The sequence below is a fragment of the Galleria mellonella genome, unplaced genomic scaffold (assembly GCF_026898425.1).
Source record: "Galleria mellonella isolate WM207_F2 unplaced genomic scaffold, CSIRO_AGI_GalMel_v1 utg56, whole genome shotgun sequence".
Taxonomy (NCBI): domain Eukaryota; kingdom Metazoa; phylum Arthropoda; class Insecta; order Lepidoptera; family Pyralidae; genus Galleria; species Galleria mellonella.
Window position 1 is genome coordinate 5,853,794 of NW_026442117.1, and position 20,664 is coordinate 5,874,457.

At 38.3% G+C, this 20,664-nt stretch overlaps 1 protein-coding gene across 2 annotated transcripts in view; it reads left to right on the forward strand.

Annotated features, from left to right (window-relative positions):
- The window catches only part of LOC113515742 (potassium voltage-gated channel protein Shaw-like), a 324,996-nt gene that overhangs the window by 221,814 nt on the left and 82,518 nt on the right, over window positions 1-20,664 (forward strand). The window lies entirely within an intron of this gene.

Consider the following 20,664-nt stretch of genomic DNA (forward strand, 5'->3'; position numbering starts at 1 on the left):
CGTGTTCTTACAATTTCATTACTTTTTATTCAAGTATCATGACAATAAATAATTAATTAATTCCCATGTCTTGACAAACTATGTACAGGTCAAAAATATGTTATATCTATACCTAGATTGAGTAGTTATAAACGAACGCGGTTTGCCGCTCGATCGGCTCCCTCGCTTCATTATCTATTAACGTCGCTCTGGATAACCTACATTACCTTATTTTTTATATATTCATGACATAATATAATGTGAAAATAACTTTATTTGTTTTTTAACTCTATAATATTATAATAACTAGTAATATTTGTAACACCTTTTTTTTAACGTCTGGAAAATTCTTTATGCAGACCCATACATCTTGTGGGAGGTGAATGGGTACTGTGGGAATCCCCCCGTAAGGTGCGGGTGTACCCACCAAAAACCAGACGATGTACCCTCGAGGTGCTATATGTCGGAGACATGGGTTCGCTTTCGCACTCACCACATCTCCGACGGCAGAGACCCGCCCCCTGATGGCGAGAGCAGGTCTCCTTTCTCAAGATAGGGTGGATGGCGTGCTCACTCTAACCACTCAGGGGATGCGCCGGTACATTAACGTATTGAACACCTGTCTATCGCAAGTTTAACTTCTTTCTTGTAAGATCGTTACCATCTTCCTATCCTTGTCCCAATTATTATTTGTGGTCGGCGTAATACGTTTCTATCCATATTACTAAAGGATTTGGCTTATAGTTTTATGACCGGCCGCCTGCCTGACGTCAGCCCTCTCTGGGAATGCATTTGTTGGTGGTTTCCGCCACTTACGGTTTGGACGAAAGGATTGAGGAAAAAAGGAAGGGAATGTTGGAAATGCCTAAAGGAAATTAGTAAATGAGAGGAATAAGGGACTTATGTGGGAAAGGAAAGGGAAACATTGCTGCTGCGAAAAGGACTATAACACTGCAGCGGCTCGGGAGGCCGGGGTCGCATACCCGTATGCCCTTATTCTAAAATCAGACAGATTTCTTAAGAAGAACACCCCTGACGCAAAGCTTCAAACCATTCAAGGGAATATTTGCTAAAAATTTATTTATCTTACATTCATGTTGTGTTCTTATGAACACAGTAATGGATTGTCGATAGGTTAATTTAATTTTAACTTAATACAAAATCTTACCAGAGGGAATTTTACCAGAGGGAGACTTTGTACAAAAGTCGATTGCTTGGGTACCTCTGTCCCATTCGTGTTTCAACCGTGAAGCAGTTGTGTTTGCACGGCTGTGTTTCGGTTTGAAGGGTGGGATATAACGTGAATTTACTGGGTACAGAGGAATAACACCTGAGTCCTCAGGAATGGCAACGCATGAGGGTATCATGAGCGAAACAGTATGTGTTATATGAGCGTAACAGTATGTGACTGTTATGTCCATGGTACTGCTCTTGTTTATAGGCGACGGTTATTACATTCCATCAGGTGGGCCGTCAGCTTGTTTGCCATTCTAAGTCGTATAAAAAAAATATATAATAATTGTAGTACGACAAATTTTCATGTATAGTTCTAGAAATAATGTATATGGTAAATTACTGTAAGCATCATTTCCAATGATTTCTTAAAACCTTATAAAAATCCGTATATATATATATATATATATATATATATATATATACACGATTCGGTTCAGAGTTCATTATAGTACATCAGTAGAGGTAAAGCTAACATGAGAACATGACACCTGTTGTATTGTATAGAACGTATTCAATGTAAGATTTTAGAGTTTGGAATACGCCAGAGATATTAACAAGTAGAGTGTAACATTTCTAACAATGCACAATGTTGCCACTCGACAAAATATTTCCAATAACTTTTTTATCATGTTACAAGATACAAAAAAGTATATTATTTTATAATATTAATTTAACAATTCATATTACAGAAAAGTTAACGGCTGATATCATAAGCATGATGATGATGATGATGATGATGATGATGATGAATTAATCCACTCAAGTTAAACAAACCCTTCTTTGCATGATTTTGTTTTATTGGTGGAATAAATCAAGGTGATATAATTCATGTTCAAAATTAAAGGGAAAATGGTTAAAAAAATTTCACAGCTATGTTTTTTTTTTCTACAGTGGTCATTAAAAAGGTATTCGATAAATTCGATAAGAGATACGATCAAGTTAAAGTGAAATGGTTATTTTATATAATTTTTGGGCATTTAATGTTATGATGGAAATTTCCACCATTATGCAAAGAAGAGTTATGTTTTACCAAGAGTAGCCTATTTTTTAGGTAGAACAGTTTGCATAATAGGTAATAGGTTTCAATACCATATCAGCCGTTATTTCTATTATTGTTATGTGCATTAAATCTTGTTAATATTATTCTATTTTATTGTAAAATATTGTACTAATGCTTTCCTGAATAAGCGTATTGAGAGACTGCAAAGCCCAGTTGATCAAATAAATAAATAATATATATGTTCGAAGCTCGTAGCTATTCGCTACAGCGGCACTACAACGCTACGAACTTGCTACGGATTCGTAGATATGAAACTTACTGCGGTTTCAAACTTGGTACAATTTTATCTTGTTCTGATATATGGGAACAGTTTATATCATTAATTAGATTTGTTAACAGTGTTTTAGAAGCTCGGAAAGTTAGTTGGAAATGTAAATGACAGTTCGAGAGGGGAAGATTGAGGGACTATGCTGCATAGAGTGATACTTATACTGCGGTATGAGAAGTTTTTTATTTTTAGGGAAGCAAACGAGCCTTTGGTCCACCCGATAGGAAGGAGCTCGTCCATGAGCTAACATATGCAACACGACAGGAGTTGCATATGCAAAACGAACAGAGCTTCGTGCCTCCAGTCAAACTGTTTCTTCAATACTTCAGTAGTAGTACTCTTCTCCATCCAAAGGTTGCCTGGAAGAGATCGCTGTTAGCGATAAGGCCGCCCATAGTTTTCTTAGTGTAATATTTTCTTGCAATTATTTGTATTTACAATAAGTTTAATATTGTAATCTAATGGAAAAAACAAGAAAGAGTATCTAAAATTTACCTATTAATATATAATGACATAATAATAAATATCATAGCGAATAATATTAGAAATATACATAAAATACATATTATATTTATATATATATATATAATAGGTATTTTATGTATATATATATATATATATATATATATATATATATATACACATAAACAAGATATTAACAGAATGATATATTGTATCATATCTATTTAACTATTAATTAATACATAGAACTAAAAGTTAGTCTAGTACAACCACGATTTCTGGAGGAAAAGGGATTGTTAGTCATGGAGACTAAAAATCTCATTGCTAACAATATATCCAACCAGGTCGACCTCCTCGTGGTTCCCTCTGGAAACTATCATGGTTAATTCCTGATGAATTCATCATGATGGGCTAACTGGCCTGTTTTCATTCTCATCGATCACCCTTCTCTGGTGCTCCGCCAGCGTATCCCGTTAGCGCAGGCGAGGTTACCATACCATTTTAACCAAAAAAAAACACGATTTCTTAAAACAAAGCAGTAACGTACATAAAATAGCAATTGGCAATATCTGTTCTAGCTCCAACTAAAATTATTCCAAATCAAACAGGGCGGCGAAAACTTGTCCTTGCCAAGCAGTGATTTGTAGAACAAATGATACGGCTAGCGTTTCACTGCCAGCGATAAGCGAATTAGAACATCCGTTTGGTTATCCGGTTTAAAAGTGTCGTGTAATCGTAGAATGTTAAATTTTATCTTAACAGTAGCTTTTTGCTTGATATTTTGCTCGTGTGAATTTCAGAAGTCGAATGACCAATGAAATAAACTTACAAATACGCTTCTAGGTTACTTACTATATACCAAATTTCAAATTTTACTGCATTCACTTTGGGGTAGTAATTTTTGCGTGATCCTCAAACAAACCGATAAACAGGTGGACTAAATTTCTAAAAATTATGATGGATCAAGATTTTTTTAATGTACTTAGCAAACAAGCTGAACGCCTTCAGGTGGGCCTTCAGCCTCACCCTTCGACTCGGTGCGAATTATATAGACGACAAGCTATAAGGATTGTTGATGATCCTAGACTTGCAAGCGGTATCGAACCCTTAAGTCTTAGGAGAGATTTTGCCTCACTCTGCGTGTTCTACCGCTTGTACAACGGATTGTGCTCAGAGGAATTATTTAATATGATGCCTACGACCACTTTCTACCATCGACAGGGAGTTCACCCTCATACCCTACAACCTAAATGGTCACGTACAACGAGGTTTCAAAGATGTTTTCTCTCACGAACACTCAGGTTATGGAATGAGCTGCCTGCTGAGGTTTTCCCAAGAGACTACAGTATGGGGTTCTTCAAAAGGGGGGTAAAGAGGTTTCTTCAGGGACGGCAATGCGCGCGTAATACCTTTGGTATTGCAGGCGTTCATAGGCTATGGTAACCACTTACCATCAGTTGGAACGTATGTTTGATTGCTACCTCAATGGTATAAAGATGCACGTTTAGGGGTGAAACACGTGTCGCAAAATGTGCGTGAAGAAAATGGCAGCCGGAGATTGATGGCTAACAATGGCATCGAGTGTTGGCAGTCACACGCATACTAATGGTAGCGGAATTATACAAAATAATTTATTTATTTATTTATATTTTTGCAATCATTAAAAAATGTCTACAGGGCGGACTTAATGCCTGATGACATTCTCTACCAGTCAACCGTTACGATAAACAGGGAGAGTAAATGGTATATATGTCTATTCTATTCCATTCTATTCAAATAACCATAGTTTTTCTAACCAATCGCTAATAACAAACAAAAACTTGCCATGAAACAGGAGACGAGGCATTAAATCGATTGCTAGCACAAATCGTCGATTTCCTCCTTACGACGCAGTAATGTCTTTATCGGATAAAAATTTATGACTGAAAGGCAAATAAAGTCGTTTTTAAAGCTATACTATTTTTTATATACATATATATTTATTAACTACTGTATCATTTTTTAAAAACTTGCAAAGTAAGTCTATTGTAATGTAATACTGTATTGGATTTATATTTTATTATCTTTTTCCAAAATTCTTCATATATTAATTCTTTCTGACGTTTTTTGAAATTGAAATGCATATTATATATGTGGTTATCTATCTGTATGGTTAATGCACTCTTCACGAATAACTATAGTTTTTTTTAACTAAATTAATTAAATTAAAAAAATAATTTTACTTATTAAAAAAGTACTTAAATACAATTTGAGATAATATATATATATATATATATATATATATATATATATATATATATATATATATATATATATATATATATTGTTTAGTTTGAGTACAGTGCAGTTTCAGAGAAGTTTTCAGACTGTGGAATGAGCTCCCCGCCTAGACTTTGCCTAGAGTCTACAACATAGGGTTTTACAAAAAGGATGTACTAAGGTTTCTTCAGGGTCGGCGATGCTCACTTGACACCCCTGTTTCAGGTGCCCACGGCAGGCTACAATGATCGATTACCATCAAACGAGCTGTATGCTTGTTTATCAACTTCGTGGTATATGAAATATAACAAAAATATTATAATTAAGTTAGATAAATAAATAAAATTTACTAGAATGAAACAAGAATATGATACAATACAACCCAAAATGCATTACCCCTCATGAAAATGTCACTTGCCCCTATACGCTTCTGACATTTGACTGGTAAAATTGTAATTTACAAAGTTGAGCCGTTAATTAATTAACTGATTTACAAATTCAAGAGGTTTTAATATATTTAATTGGCTTGAGTTTTCTCGAATTGAAACGATGAGAAAGTTCTGTAAATCAGCAAGTCCACTTGATATTTTCCTAATCCGGTATTTAATAACTTGAGCGAATAAATGGCGAGTTTCCCAACTCGTCCATATTGCGCAACTACGCCGCCATTTCTAAACTGATTATGACTATTTTTCTTGCTATTGACAGAATTGTTTCTTTTCTCAGATTTGTCAAAAGCTATATCGTGATAAATATTACAAATAACATGTTTTATGATATGTACCAGAGGGAGACTTTCTACAAAATTCGTTTGCTTTGGTACCTCTGCCTATTCGTGTTTCAACCATAAAGCAGTTGTGTTTGCATGGCTGTGTTTCGGTTTGAAGGGTGGGATATGGCGTGAATTTACAGGGTACAGAGGAATAACACCTGAGTCCTCAGGAATGGCAACGCATGGAGGGGTATCATGGGCGAAAAAGTATACTCTGTTATGCCCATAGTACTGTTCATGTCTATAGGCGACGGTTACCATTTTTCACCAGGTGGGCCGTCTGCTTGTTTGCCATTCTAAGTTGTATAAAAAATGTATTTTTCTGTTATACTTACTTTTGTTTCCACCTCTAAATAAAATCTCTAAATATAGTTGATAAAGAAAAACTTTGTGTGCCAACTTTAATTTTCAACTAAAAATAACCGGTGATGAAGAAGCGTCTGGGGTAATTGGTAGCCATATTAAATTCTAATATGGTTGCAGATATGTAAGCACGTCGAATTGTTCACCACAACGGTAATATTTGCCTCTGACTATCCTATTGAAAATTATAGTCTTTAGCGTATTCATTTATTTATTTACTCCCTTTATTGGACAATTTAATGAATAATACACAGATATATATTACACTTATGAAGTACAAAAGGCAATCTTATCACTAAAGCAAACGTCTTCAGACAATGTTTGCGTAAAGGAGAAAAGCAAAAAGAAAAAGACGGTAGCTATTTTGCGCAAGAAGTTTATTCTTTCCTTTCCCGCGGATGTCGTAAGAGGCGACTATGGGAACTTAATGATCGAGGAATGAACAGCAGCGTATATCTTAAAAAATCACTAAAGCCTAACTGCATTTGCAAACAAGCGTGTTAACTACAGGCAAAAGTCCCCGATAGGGGAAGGCCTGTGTTCAACAGTGGGCAGTGAAGGGCTTATATGATGATTATTTCACCCGAGGCTTCGTCCAAGTCAGTGGAGTATGTTGATTCACTGAAATAAATAGTAGCTAAACTTCCTTCTCTAAACTATAATTATAGTATACGTATATCAAACTCCAGTTAGCTGTTAAGGCAACTAGAGGTAACAAGGAAACTCACTTTCAAATGTTTAATATTAGTAAAGATTTAGATGGAAATTGGTTCTTGTGCACAGAGGTTCATGTTGAACTTATTACTCGAGACTCGAGACTTGTATGCACACACTTCGTCAATTATTAACACTGTAATATTTACCAAGCCATTGCCAATTAATAAGGCAAAATTAATTCCTTCCAACTTCCAAAGCGTAGGCGCGATTTAATAATAATAACAATGTTTTAAGAACACCCATGTTAACTTATGTTTCTTTGACGAAGCATTTGCCTATGACATTTAAACGTAATTGTAAAGTTCATGCCTATCTGAAAAGTTTAACGTTATAAAATTTTCAGACTTAATTCAGCAATTGTTACTGAGAATCTGTCGTTTCACTGTACCCCTTTAAACGAGTGATTTAATGAAGTACTTTTAATGAGTTTTAAGGATAATAAGAAATTTATTAAAGTTAATTAGTTTAAATGCTTACCTACAAAAATAAAGCGAATAGACTTATTTCTAAATAAAGGTAAATCACTGTAACTGTACTTAAAAGCTGTAAATAACACAAACAGCGCGCTGGTCGCGCGTTGCTGCTCGCGACAGCCGCGAACTGCGCTCATGAATAAGGATTCCTATTGAGTGCGTAACTAATCGGGCATTATCGAATTTAAAACGTGAGTAAAGCCGATATAAATAATTACAATATAGTACGACTCACAAATTACTTCAAAATTTGAAGACGAAGGTCTCTAACCAGTGCGTGTTGCCAGTGATGGCTTATAGATCCGAAACATGGTCCTACATGATTGTAAGTAAAAGCTTCAATTTACTCAGCGGGCTATGGAGAGGGCTATGTTCGGAGTCTCTTTGTATGATAAAATTCGAAACGAGTATATCCGCAGACCAAAGTAACTGACGTAACCCGAAGGTCAAATAGCTTGAAGAATGAAAAAAGATTCTTGAGTGGCGACCCCGTACGGGCAAACGCAGTGTAGGACGACCCCCCACTAGATGGAGTGACGACCTCAAATGCATTGCAAGGAGATATTGAACGCAGGTGACTCAGGACCGTTTTTTATGGCAGTCTATGGGGGAGGCTTATGTCCAGCAGTGGACGGATAATGGCTGAAATGATGATGAATGATGACGACTCACAATAGTTATAATTCAAGAAGCTGATGGCTGATATGATGTTAATGAAGTAACAAATTTTCAAAAATGTCTTTACAAATTTTCATATTTATAACACGAGTATTAGTAGAATTGTTTGGTTATTCAGATACTTGTAGAGTAGTGTAGTAACCGACCTTTTTTATATTCGACTAGCGACCCGCCCCGGCTTCGCTCGGGTGCAAATTTATTTGTGTTTTTTTTTATACAACTTAGAATGGCGAACAAGCTGACGGCCCACCTGATGGAAAGTGGCAACCGTCGCCTATAGACATGAGCAGTACCATGGACATAACAAAGTACACTGTTTCGCCCACGATACCCCCCATGCGTTGCCATTCCTGAGAACTCAGGTGTTATTCCTCTGTACCCCGTAAATTCACGCCATATCCCACCTTTCAAAACACAGTCATGCAAACACAATTGCTTCATGGTTGAAACACGAATGGGACAGAGGTACTCAAGCAAACGACTTTTGTACAAAGTCTCCCTCTGGTAACTTCTAAACTGTTCCAACACATTTTAGTAAGCTGGTATTTTGGCGTGTAAGAAAGTACTGTAAGTACTAACTAACATTCTCTAAGGCTTTGAAATAAACAGCTTGTAGATTTATTTTACTATTAACATAAATAACTATTTTTGTACCTGAAATATTAAAGTTAGATACAGTAATTAATATTTTTGCTATAGATTTTGGTCCTTTATTTCAAACCGTTCAGGCAGCGCGCACCATGTTAAAGAATTCGCCGAATTCAATTACATTTATTATGATTAATCATTCAAATTACATACTCATCAAAATAAAAAGTAGCTTATAGCACTCAGGGACAATACACCTTTCTAACAGTGAAAGAATTTTCAAAACCGGATTAGAAGTACCGGAGATTAGCTCGAACATTCAAAACGGCTCGCCATCAACAGGGAGTTCACCCTCATACCCTACAGTCTAAATGGTCACGTACAACGCGGTTTCAGAGATGTTTTCTCCCACGAACACTCAGGTTATGGAATGAGGTTGCCGAGGTTTTTCCAAGAGACTAAAGCATGGGGTTCTTCAAAAGAGGGGTAAAGAGGTTTCTTCAGGGTCGGCAACGCGCGCGTAATACCTCTGGTATTGCAGGCGTTCATAGGCTACGGTAACCGCTTACCATCAGGTGGGCCGTATGCTTGTTTGCCACCTCAGTGGTATAAAAAAAACTCAAAAATTTTACCTCTTTATAATATTAGTTTAGATTAACTAACTAGTCATAGTTATGTATAACACGAATGGTATATAATCCAATAGGGATTTATACTGTACGAGGGTCGAAATAACTGTTTAATGGTAAACTATTGCAAGTATTAATCGATTTATGAAAGGTTTATATTAGTTAGCTGAAACATTAACAATGTCCAACTTGTATTAGATTTGTTTTGCCTTTAGATGTAATACGATTATATCGTTACAGAAACTTTCGTCTACCTTCATAAAATATATTTGTTATGGTTTCGCTCAGATGTATAATGGAAACATCAAATATTAAAGAGTATGGAAATATTATTCTTAAGTGTTATGTTTACTCAAAATAAATACAGCATTTTTTTTTTCAATAAATATTTATTTATTTTTTAAAAAGTTTTTTTCTTTTATTTAAAAAGTAGAAAACCTAATAAAGCAAATTACTTCTAGATAGTATATTAAAATAACACCAGATTTGGCTTTATTTACTTATATTTTTATATTTTTGACGTAAGACCTTCCGTAACACAACTATGAAAACAACATCCGATTTGGTACAGTAGCTTTTGCGTGACGCTGCAACAAATATACATACAGATAGACAAGCATACACATATCTTTTTTATACCACTGAGGTGGCAAACAAGCATACGGCCCACCTAATATTAAATTAATTTTAAAGATGAGGGAGGGAGAGGGAGACTTTGTACAAAAGTCGATTGCTTGGATACCTCTGTCCCATTCGTGTTTCAACCGTGAAGTAGTTGTGTTTGCATGGCTGTGTTTCGGTTTGAAAAGTGTGGGATATGGCGTGAATTTACTGGGTACAGAGGAATAACATCTGAGTCCTCAGGAATGGCAACGCATGGGGGTATCATGGGCGAAACAGTATACTCTGTTATGTCCATGGTACTGCTCATGTCTATAGGCGACGGTAACCACTTTCCATCGTGTGGGCCGTCAGCTTATTTGCCATTCTAAGTTGTATAAAAAAAAAGATGTATTAAGGTTTAATAAATAAATAATAACATTTTACTATTTAACACACATGTGGTCAATAGACTTTAGAACATTGGTGATATTAATTATAAAAAGAATATTACTTAAATATTACGATATTGCCAAAATAATTTTATTCATCATCATCATCATCATCATCATCATCATCATCAGCCTTCAACTGTTCACTGCTGAACATAAGCCTCCCCCTTGGGGGGTTCTGTTAGCAGTTTCCACGCTTGGCAGCCGGATTGACAACCGCAGTTAGGCTTTGAAGATGTTTTATCTATTTATTTATTCATCAGTACATATATGTGTACATGGCGGACTTAATGCTAAAAGCATTCTCTCCCAGTCAACCATAGGGATGTGTCAGAATACTCGAATGCGGTACTAGTAATTATTGACATGACATACATACTAAAATTACATATATAAACGAATAAATATATATATATAAATAACAAATATACTTATATATAATATTATACACGAAATTGAGATAATATTATAATATTATACACGTAATATAAAGCACTTATTGCTCGGGTAAAGGAAAAAAGTGAGCGTGAACGTTTTGTTTTAAAGGAAATCTGCTGCCCATCATTACTCGCCTCTACACCCACGACAAAGGGAGGGCCTATTCTGTGCCGCGACCACACGTCCAAAATAATTGTCTTATTATGACAAAGTTATTTAAATTATTGCCTATATCTTATCATACATTTATTTAAGACTCAGATCATACGCAATTTGAGTTTGAATCCGACCGGCCGAAGTTTTCGGACGTGACGCGGTAAACATCAAAAGGTTATCTTTGATGTTTGCCGAATGCGTGTCAAAACACCGACCGTGGGCTTTAGGTTCAAATAGATTGAAATTGATAAAGGTATGTAAAGAATGGTTTCCAATTTTTTTATACGTAAAAACAGATATCTCGTACCGCGAACTAAATCATACGGACGAGATTACGATAGGCCACGATTCTGGTAGAAATATATAGGAAACATGAAAAATTGTTTTTTTTTTTGAAGATAAGTTTCAGATTTATTTTTTTATGATGTGGTATGTAGTTAGGGGTTACTTTGATAAATAAAATAAACAAATACCAGCGGAGATTCATCATCATAACAGCTGCTAAGTGTCCACTGGTGAAAAAGGTATGGTAACCCCGTTATACCTTTACATATATAGATGAAGGCAAGCAGATCTTTTTTTTAGTGAGTGATAATGGAATGGTAACCCCGCCAGCGGATATTGACAGCGCAGCACCAGTGAGGGATGATAGGTGACGACGAAAGAGATCAATTACCGCTTTGTGACGAATTCCACTAGAATTAACCACGATGGTTTCCAGGGGGAACCGTGTGGAGGTCGACCTGATAGGGTGTATTACTAGCAATGGGTTAGTCAGACCCCATTAGGAACAATCCCTTTCTCTCCGACGAAAGCATGTCAGTTGACGTGGAGGACAAACTAATAGGGTATATTGCTAGCAATAAGATTTTTAGACCTGGCTTTTAACCAGTAGTTGCCATGGGAGGAAAAGGATTGTTAGTGATGGAGACTGAGAACCCCATTGCTAGTAATATACCCAACCAGGTCGACCTCCTCGCGGTTCCCCCTGGAAACTATCATGGTTAATTCCTGATAAATTCATCATGATGGGCTAACTGGCCTGTTTTCATTCTCATCTATCACCCTTCACTGGTGCTCCGCCAGCGTATCCCGTTAGCGCAGGCGGGGTTACCATACCATTTTCACCCATAAAAAAAAACTAGTAGTTGCCAGGCTTAGCGGATTGGCATTGATGGTGTTTCAAGAAGGACACTGCTACCTGCTCCTCGATCACTGACTTCGCTTTGTCACCTCTTACAATACCCACGGGAAAGGAAAAGGTGGCCCATTCTATGCCGGGACTAATAGTATTATAAACGCGAAAGTAGATAGGAAGCGAAGGATAGATAGATGAAAGATAGAAAGATTGAGTCTTTATTACAAATGACAATAATAACAAGTAAAAAAACAACAATAAAAGAGAAAAAAAAAAATTTTACAAGTAGTATAGGAGCCAAAGAAAAACAATTAATTTTTGGAACTGCCTCAGCTGTTGCTATATGCATATATAGCAACACTTCCAGCGAGACGTACTTATATAGCACTGATTTACAGGCGGCCCCTTTATTCATTTCACTTTAGCATGCATGCTGGTCGACAATACTCAATACACGGAACAAAAATAAAAAAAGAAAAATAACTAAAAAACTATAACCGAAAGTAAAAAAAAAACAAACTCTGAATACAAAATTATCGCAATTGACAATGATAGATATATTAATAAATGGATATTTGTTACTCTTTCACGCAAAAACTATTGAACTGGTTTAAATGAAATTTAGCAGTATAAACGTAACCAACACGTTACATCCTAATTCAGCATAAAGGATATTTTATATGGCCTAATATATAGCCTAAATGGTCGCGTACAACGCGGTTTCAGAGATGTTTTCTCCCACGAACACTAAGGTTATGGAGTGAGCTCCCTGCCAAGGTTTTTCCAAGAGACTACAGCATGGGGTTCTTCAAAAGGTGGGTAAAGAGGTTTCTTCAGGGTCGGCAACGCGCGCGTTATACCTCTGGTATTGCAGGCGTTCATAGGCTACGGTAACCGCTTACCATCAGGTGGGCCGTATGCTTGTTTGCCACCTCAGTGGTATAAAAAAAATTCTGATTCACGCAGGCAAATCCCTAGGATACAGTTAGTGATGAATAAAGAATTGATAGATATACTTATATACGTTTCCTTTTGTAAATACATAAGTATTATATACCTATAGAAGAATGGCATGATCCAGAGAGAGATTTTGTACAGTTGTTGTTTGCTTGGATACCTCTGTCCCATTCGTGTTTTTGCCCCGAAGCAGGCACGTTTACATATACATGGCTATGTTTCGGTTTGAAGAATGGTGTATGATAGTAGAATTACAGAGCATAGAGGCATAATACTTTATTTCTTAGAAACGGATTTGCATATGGGGTATCGTGGGCGAAGTAGTATACTCTTTTATGTCCATGGTACTGTTCATGTCTATAGGCGATTGTTACCACTTTCCATCCGGTTGGCGATAGGATTATTTGCTATTATAAATAAAATTTTGTAAATTACACTTAATTATATTAATATTAACATTTTTCAATTTTAAAGAGCGAAAAAATAAATACAAACCAAATACGTACATCATACGTGTATCAGATAATCAAATTCGTAGAACGAAATTGAATATTTAAATTTCACATAAATCTCTTCGAGTTATTAATATTGCAGAGATGTGTCGAACAGTATATATGTATTTATTACGTATATATATCAGTAAAGCCACGTCAAATCTTGTGCATTCATCCCAACACTTCGAAGACTCATATCTCGTGCCTCCTCATAAAACATAACGACAACAAAGGAAATATGATCCTTTTGTGAACTTGAACAATAAATAAATGCAACATTTTTTTTTTTTTTTTTTTTTTTTTTTTTTTTTTTTTTTTTTTTTTTATAGAACTTAGAATGGCAAACAAGCTGACGGCCCACCTGATGGAAAGTGGTAACCGTCGCCTATAGACATGAGCAGTACCATGGACATAACAGAGTATACTGTTTCGCCCATGATACCCCCCATGCGTTGCCATTCCTGAGGACTCAGGTGTTATTCCTCTGTACCCAGTAAATTCACGCCATATCCCACCCTTCAAACCGAAACACAGCCATGCAAACACAACTGCTTCACGGTTGAAACACGAATGGGACAGAGGTACCCAAGCAATCGACTTTTGTACAAAGTCTCCCTCTGGTAAACATGGCAACATGGATTTTGTTTTCTCCTTTGCTCTAAGCCCTCTGTAATTTTGGATTTGTTTTAATTCATTTATTTGGATTCTCCGTTTCCTTTTGAATGTGAATATAGTTGTATATGTATCACTTGTATATAAATCGCCTGAAACTGTATAAAGTTCAAATGAGGCCACACATGGAATACTGTTCTCACCACAATACCAACTCCTTCCGTTAGACCGCATTCAAAGTCGGGCAGTTTGAATTGTTGACGATCGGCGCCTTGCTGTCCGGCTCGACCCACTGAAACTGTGTAGAGATGTTGCATCTCTGTGCATCTTCTACCGAATTTATCAGGGGGAGTGCTCTGAAGAATTATTCGGATTGATACCTGCTACTGATTTTCACCATCGTACAACCCGCCATAAACTAAAATTTCATCCCAACCATCTGGACGAGTGGCGGTCCTCCACCGTGCGTTTTTCAAGGCACTTTCTCCCACGCACAACCACTCTTTGGAATCAACTTCCAGCAGCAGTATTTCCAAACCGTTACAACAACATAACCTTCAAGAAAATAGCATATTCCCTTTTAAAAGGCCGACAGCACACCTGCAATATCGTTGGTGTTGTGGGTAACCATGGGCGGCGATAGTCACTTACCATCAGGTGAGCCGCATGCTCGTTTGCCCCCTGTGTTGTAAAAAATATATATATATATATATACATATCTGTCGCGCCTGTCTCCCATTAAAGTGGGTAGAAACAATGGAATTTTGTTCAAACTTTGTTGAACAAATGCTTCGATTCATACAAACTTCTTTCGCTTCTTCCACATTCATCAATCTTTTCATACACGCTCGCCGGTTACGGGTACTTTTAACATGGCCCTTCTTCAGTACGTCGCCTATTAGTGATGTCTTAAAAGGACAGCTACCGTCTATTCTTCGACTATCAAATTCCCTTAGTCGCCTCTTACGACACCCACGGGATAGGAAGTGGTATCTTATTCTATGCCGGTACCCCACGGTCAACATACATAAATATTCTCCTATTGGGATAGGCAGAAACAATGAAACAGTAAATGTTTCGATTCAAACAAACCTCTTTCGTTTCCTCCACATTTATCAATCTCATACACGCTCACCGATTACGGGTATATTTCATTTGACCCTTTTTCAACATGTCGCCTATTTGGTCGACGTACCTTTGTCTAGAGCGGACCCTACCGACATTCTTATTCATTCAAGCTCGATAATTATTTTAATGGATGAAAATAGATTTATAATCTCTCTAAAGCTATATGCTTACGGGTCACCAGTGAGGGATGATAGGTGAGAATGAAATCAGGTCAGTCGATCTATCGTGATAAATTCACGTTAAATTAACTGTCATGCTAGTTTGTAGCAGATTGAGGGCCGCGTAGAGGTCAACCTGACAAGATATTTTGCTAACATGGAGCTGTTAAAATGTTTAATTCTATGGTGTTTCCAATAGGGAATCGTTACTACTTTTCATCAAGTAAGCTGTTAGCTTTGTCTTTGTTTGTCTAGTCAATTCAGGTATTATTAATTTTTTTATATATATTTTTTTATTTATATTTTTTATGCAACTTACATGGCAAAATGCAGTGGTTTTTTTATGGATGATAATGAAATGGTACCCCGCCTGCGTTACCGGTATACACTGGCGGGGCACCAGTGATAGATGACTGATAAGAATGAAAGCAGTCAGCTAGCCCATCCTGATGAATTCAACTAGAATTGGCCACAATGGTTTCCAGAGGAAACCACGTGGAGGTCGACTTGACAGGGTATATTGCTAGTAAGGGGACTATTTGACCTCATTACTAACAATCCCTTTCCCCGCGATGGACAGTGGTCACCGTCGTCTGTAGATATAAACAGTATCATAGACATAACAGAGTATACTGTGTCATCCACTACATGCGTTGCCATTCCTGAGGGGTAAGGTTTTATGAAAAAATCAATGGAAAAATTATACATATCTTGATTTCTAATTAATAAAAGTAACAATCTAACTCATAATTTATTCTGAATATTTGCCAATGGAGTGTCTTCTCAATGCCAATTAGTTCGGAATTAATCGAGAAGTTTTCCGTCAATAAGAATAATAATGTCCCCGAGAATGGTCCAAAATAAACGTTATGAAATTGACTCGTTTGACTTTATTTCAGTTTTCATTCTTTTCCAATTAGCAACATTAATTGTTGTTATCTCTCAAAACATTTAATTAACAAATTTTTTAAAATAAATACACCACCACTTACTCTCTCTGTTTATCGTAACGGTTGACTGGTAGAAAATGCCATCAGGCATTAAGTTTGCCCTGTACACATATTTTAATGTGTGCAAAAGTATAAGTAAATAAATACATAAATAAACCAGGGGGAGACTTTGTACAAAAGTTATTTGCTTGCGTACCTCTATCCCATTCGTGTTTTAACCGTAAAGCTGTTGTTTACATGGCTGTGTTTCGGTGTGAAGGGTGGGATATGGCGTAAATTTACAAGGTACAGAGGAATAACATCTGAGTCCTCAGGAATGGCAACGCATGGGGGGTATCATGAGCGAAACAGTATACTCTGTTATGGCCATGGAACTGCTCATGTCTATAGGCGACGGTTACCACTATCCATCAGGTGGGTCGTCAGCTTGTTCATCATTCTAAGTTGTCTAAAAAAAAACTAAGATAGTTTCCAGGGAAAACCGCGAGAAGATCAACCTGAGAAAGTATATTGATAGTAATGGGGTTGCTAGTCCCCAGTATTAACAATCCCTTCCCCTCCTGCTTTATTGGTTAGGCTAGTGTAGTATTAAGTGAGGAATAATAAGAGAGTATAAAGTTCAATCAATGTTTTTTAGGATAGTCCATGGGTGGTCGATCTGACAGAATATTATTAGAAATGATACTGAAGGACCTCATTGGCAATAATGCACGATCTAAGTAATATATTTAAGTATGTTAAGTACATAAGTGATCTATCAAAGATATTTCAAAATATTCGTAGTAAATAATGTTTGATGGATCCAATTGTCTGATTTTTATAGAAGTAGGAGGATAAACAGACAAACGAAAAACTATATTTCTATATTATTTAAAAATAATAGCTTCTTTTTTTTTATTAAACGGTTTTTTAAACGGTTTTATTTAGCTCGACCTGTACGGTATTTATTTATTTGGGTCAAAATTTGAAATTGGAATTTAAGCACCTTCCCGTTGTCAGATTGATCTAAAATTTGGTACACACATTTAATTTAGATGACAATACAATATAATAAAATCAATAACATTATAAATCTAAGATGGCCGCCGATACAAAATGGCGGATTACATATTTTTCCTTAACCCCCGCAATATGGGTATCAAATGAAAGGGCTACACTAGTAAAACACGATGATTATGTCACAATTTAAAATTCAAGATGGACGCCGTTCCAATATGGCGGACTAGGTACATATTTTTCCACAACCACCACAATATGGGTATCAAATAATAGGACTACACTGAGACACCCAGACACTAGACACTCGGACACTAGACACTCAGACGCTAGACCCTCAGACACTAGACACTCAGACACCCAGACCCTAGACACACAGACACACAGACACTAGACACTCGGATACAAGACACTCAGACACTAGACACTCGGACACTAGACACTCAGACACTAGACACTCGACACTCGACACTCAGACACTAAACACCAGACACTAGACACTCAGACACTCGACACTCAGACACTAGACACTAGACACTCGACACTAGGCACTCGACAGTCGACACTCGACACTAGACACTCGACACTCGACACTCAGACACTAAACACTAGACACTAGACACTCAGACACTCGACACTCAGACACTAGACACTAGACACTCGACACTCGAGACTCGATACTCAGATACTAAACACTAGACACTAGATACTCAGACACCCAGACACTAGACACTCAGACACTAGACACTCGACACTCGACACTCAGATACTAAACACTAGACACTAGACACTCCGACACTTGGATACAAGACACTCAGGCACTAGACTCTCAGACACTTGACACTCAGACACCCAGACACTAGACACTCGACACTAGACACTCAGACACTAGACACTCGACACTCGACACTCGACACTCGAAACTCGACACTTAGACACTAGACACTCAGACACCCAGACACTAGACACTCAGACACTAGACACTCGGATACAAGACACTCAGACACTAGACTCTCAGACACTTGACACTCAGACACCCAGACGTTAGACACTCAGACACTAGACACTCGACACTCGACACTCGACACTTGACACTCGACACTCGACACTCGACACTCGACACTCGACACTCGACACTCGACACTTAGACACTAGACACTCAGACACCCAGACACTAGACACTCAGACACTAGACACTCGGATACAAGACACTCAGACACTAGACTCTCAGACACTTGACACTCAGACACCCAGACACTAGACACTCTGACACTAGACACTCGACACTCGACACTCGACACTCGACACTCGACACTCGACACTCGACACTTGACACTCGACACTCGACACTCGACACTCGACACTCGACACTTAGACACTAGACACTCAGACACCCAGACACTAGACACTCAGACACTAGACACTCGGATACAAGACACTCAGACACTAGACTCTCAGACACTTGACACTCAGACACCCAGACACTAGACACTCTGACACTAGACACTCGACACTCGACACTCGACACTCGACACTCGACACTCGACACTCGACACTCGACACTCGACACTCGACACTCGACACTCGACACTCGACACTCGACACTCGACACTCGACACTCGACACTCGACACTCGACACTCGACACTCAGACACTCAGACACTAGACACTCAGACACTCGACACTAGACACTCAGACACTCAGATACTCAGACACTCAGACACTCAGACACTCAGACACTCAGACACTCAGACACTAGACACTCAGACACTCGACACTAGACACTCAGACACTCAGACACTCAGACACTCAGACACTCAGACACTCAGACACTCAGACACTAGACACTCAGACACTAGACACTCAGACACTAGACACTCAGACACTAGACACTCAGACACTAGACACTCAGACACTAGACACTCAGACACTAGACACTCAGACACTAGACACTCGAAACTCGACACTCGACACTCGACACTCGACACTTGACACTCGACACTTAGACACTAGACACTCAGACACCCAGACACTAGACACTCAGACACTAGACACTCGGATACAAGACACTCAGACACTAGACTCTCAGACACTTGACACTCGACACTCGACACTCGACACTCGACACTCGACACTCGACACTTAGACACTAGACACTCAGACACCCAGACACTAGACACTCAGACACTAGACACTCGGATACAAGACACTCAGACACTAGACTCTCAGACACTTGACACTCAGACACCCAGACACTAGACACTCTGACACTAGACACTCGACACTCGACACTCGACACTCGACACTCGACACTCGACACTCGACACTAGACACTCAGACACTAGACACTCAGACACTCGACACTAGATACTCAGACACTCAGACACTCAGACACTAGACACTCAGACACTAGACACTCAGACACTAGACACTCGACACTCGACACTCGACACTCGACACTCGACACTCAGACACTCAGACACTAGACACTCAGACACTAGACACTCGGATACAAGACACTCAGACACTAGACTCTCAGACACTTGACACTCAGACACCCAGACGTTAGACACTCAGACACTAGACACTCGACACTCGACACTCGACACTTGACACTCGACACTCGACACTCGACACTCGACACTAGACACTCGACACTCGACACTCGACACTCGACAGACACTAGACACTCGACACTAGACACTCGACACTCGACACTCGACACTCGACACTCGACAGTCGACAGTCGACACTCGACACTCGACACTCGACACTCGACACTCAGACACTAAACACTAGACACTAGACACTCAGACACTAGACTCTCAGACACTTGACACTCAGACACCCAGACACTAGACACTCTGACACTAGACACTCGACACTCGACACTCGACACTCGACACTCGACACTCGACACTCGACACTCGACACTCTACACTCGACACTCGACACTCGACACTCAGACACTCAGACACTAGACACTCAGACACTCGACACTAGACACTCAGACACTCAGACACTCAGACACTCAGACACTCAGACACTCAGACACTCGACACTAGACACTCAGACACTCAGACACTCAGACACTCAGACAC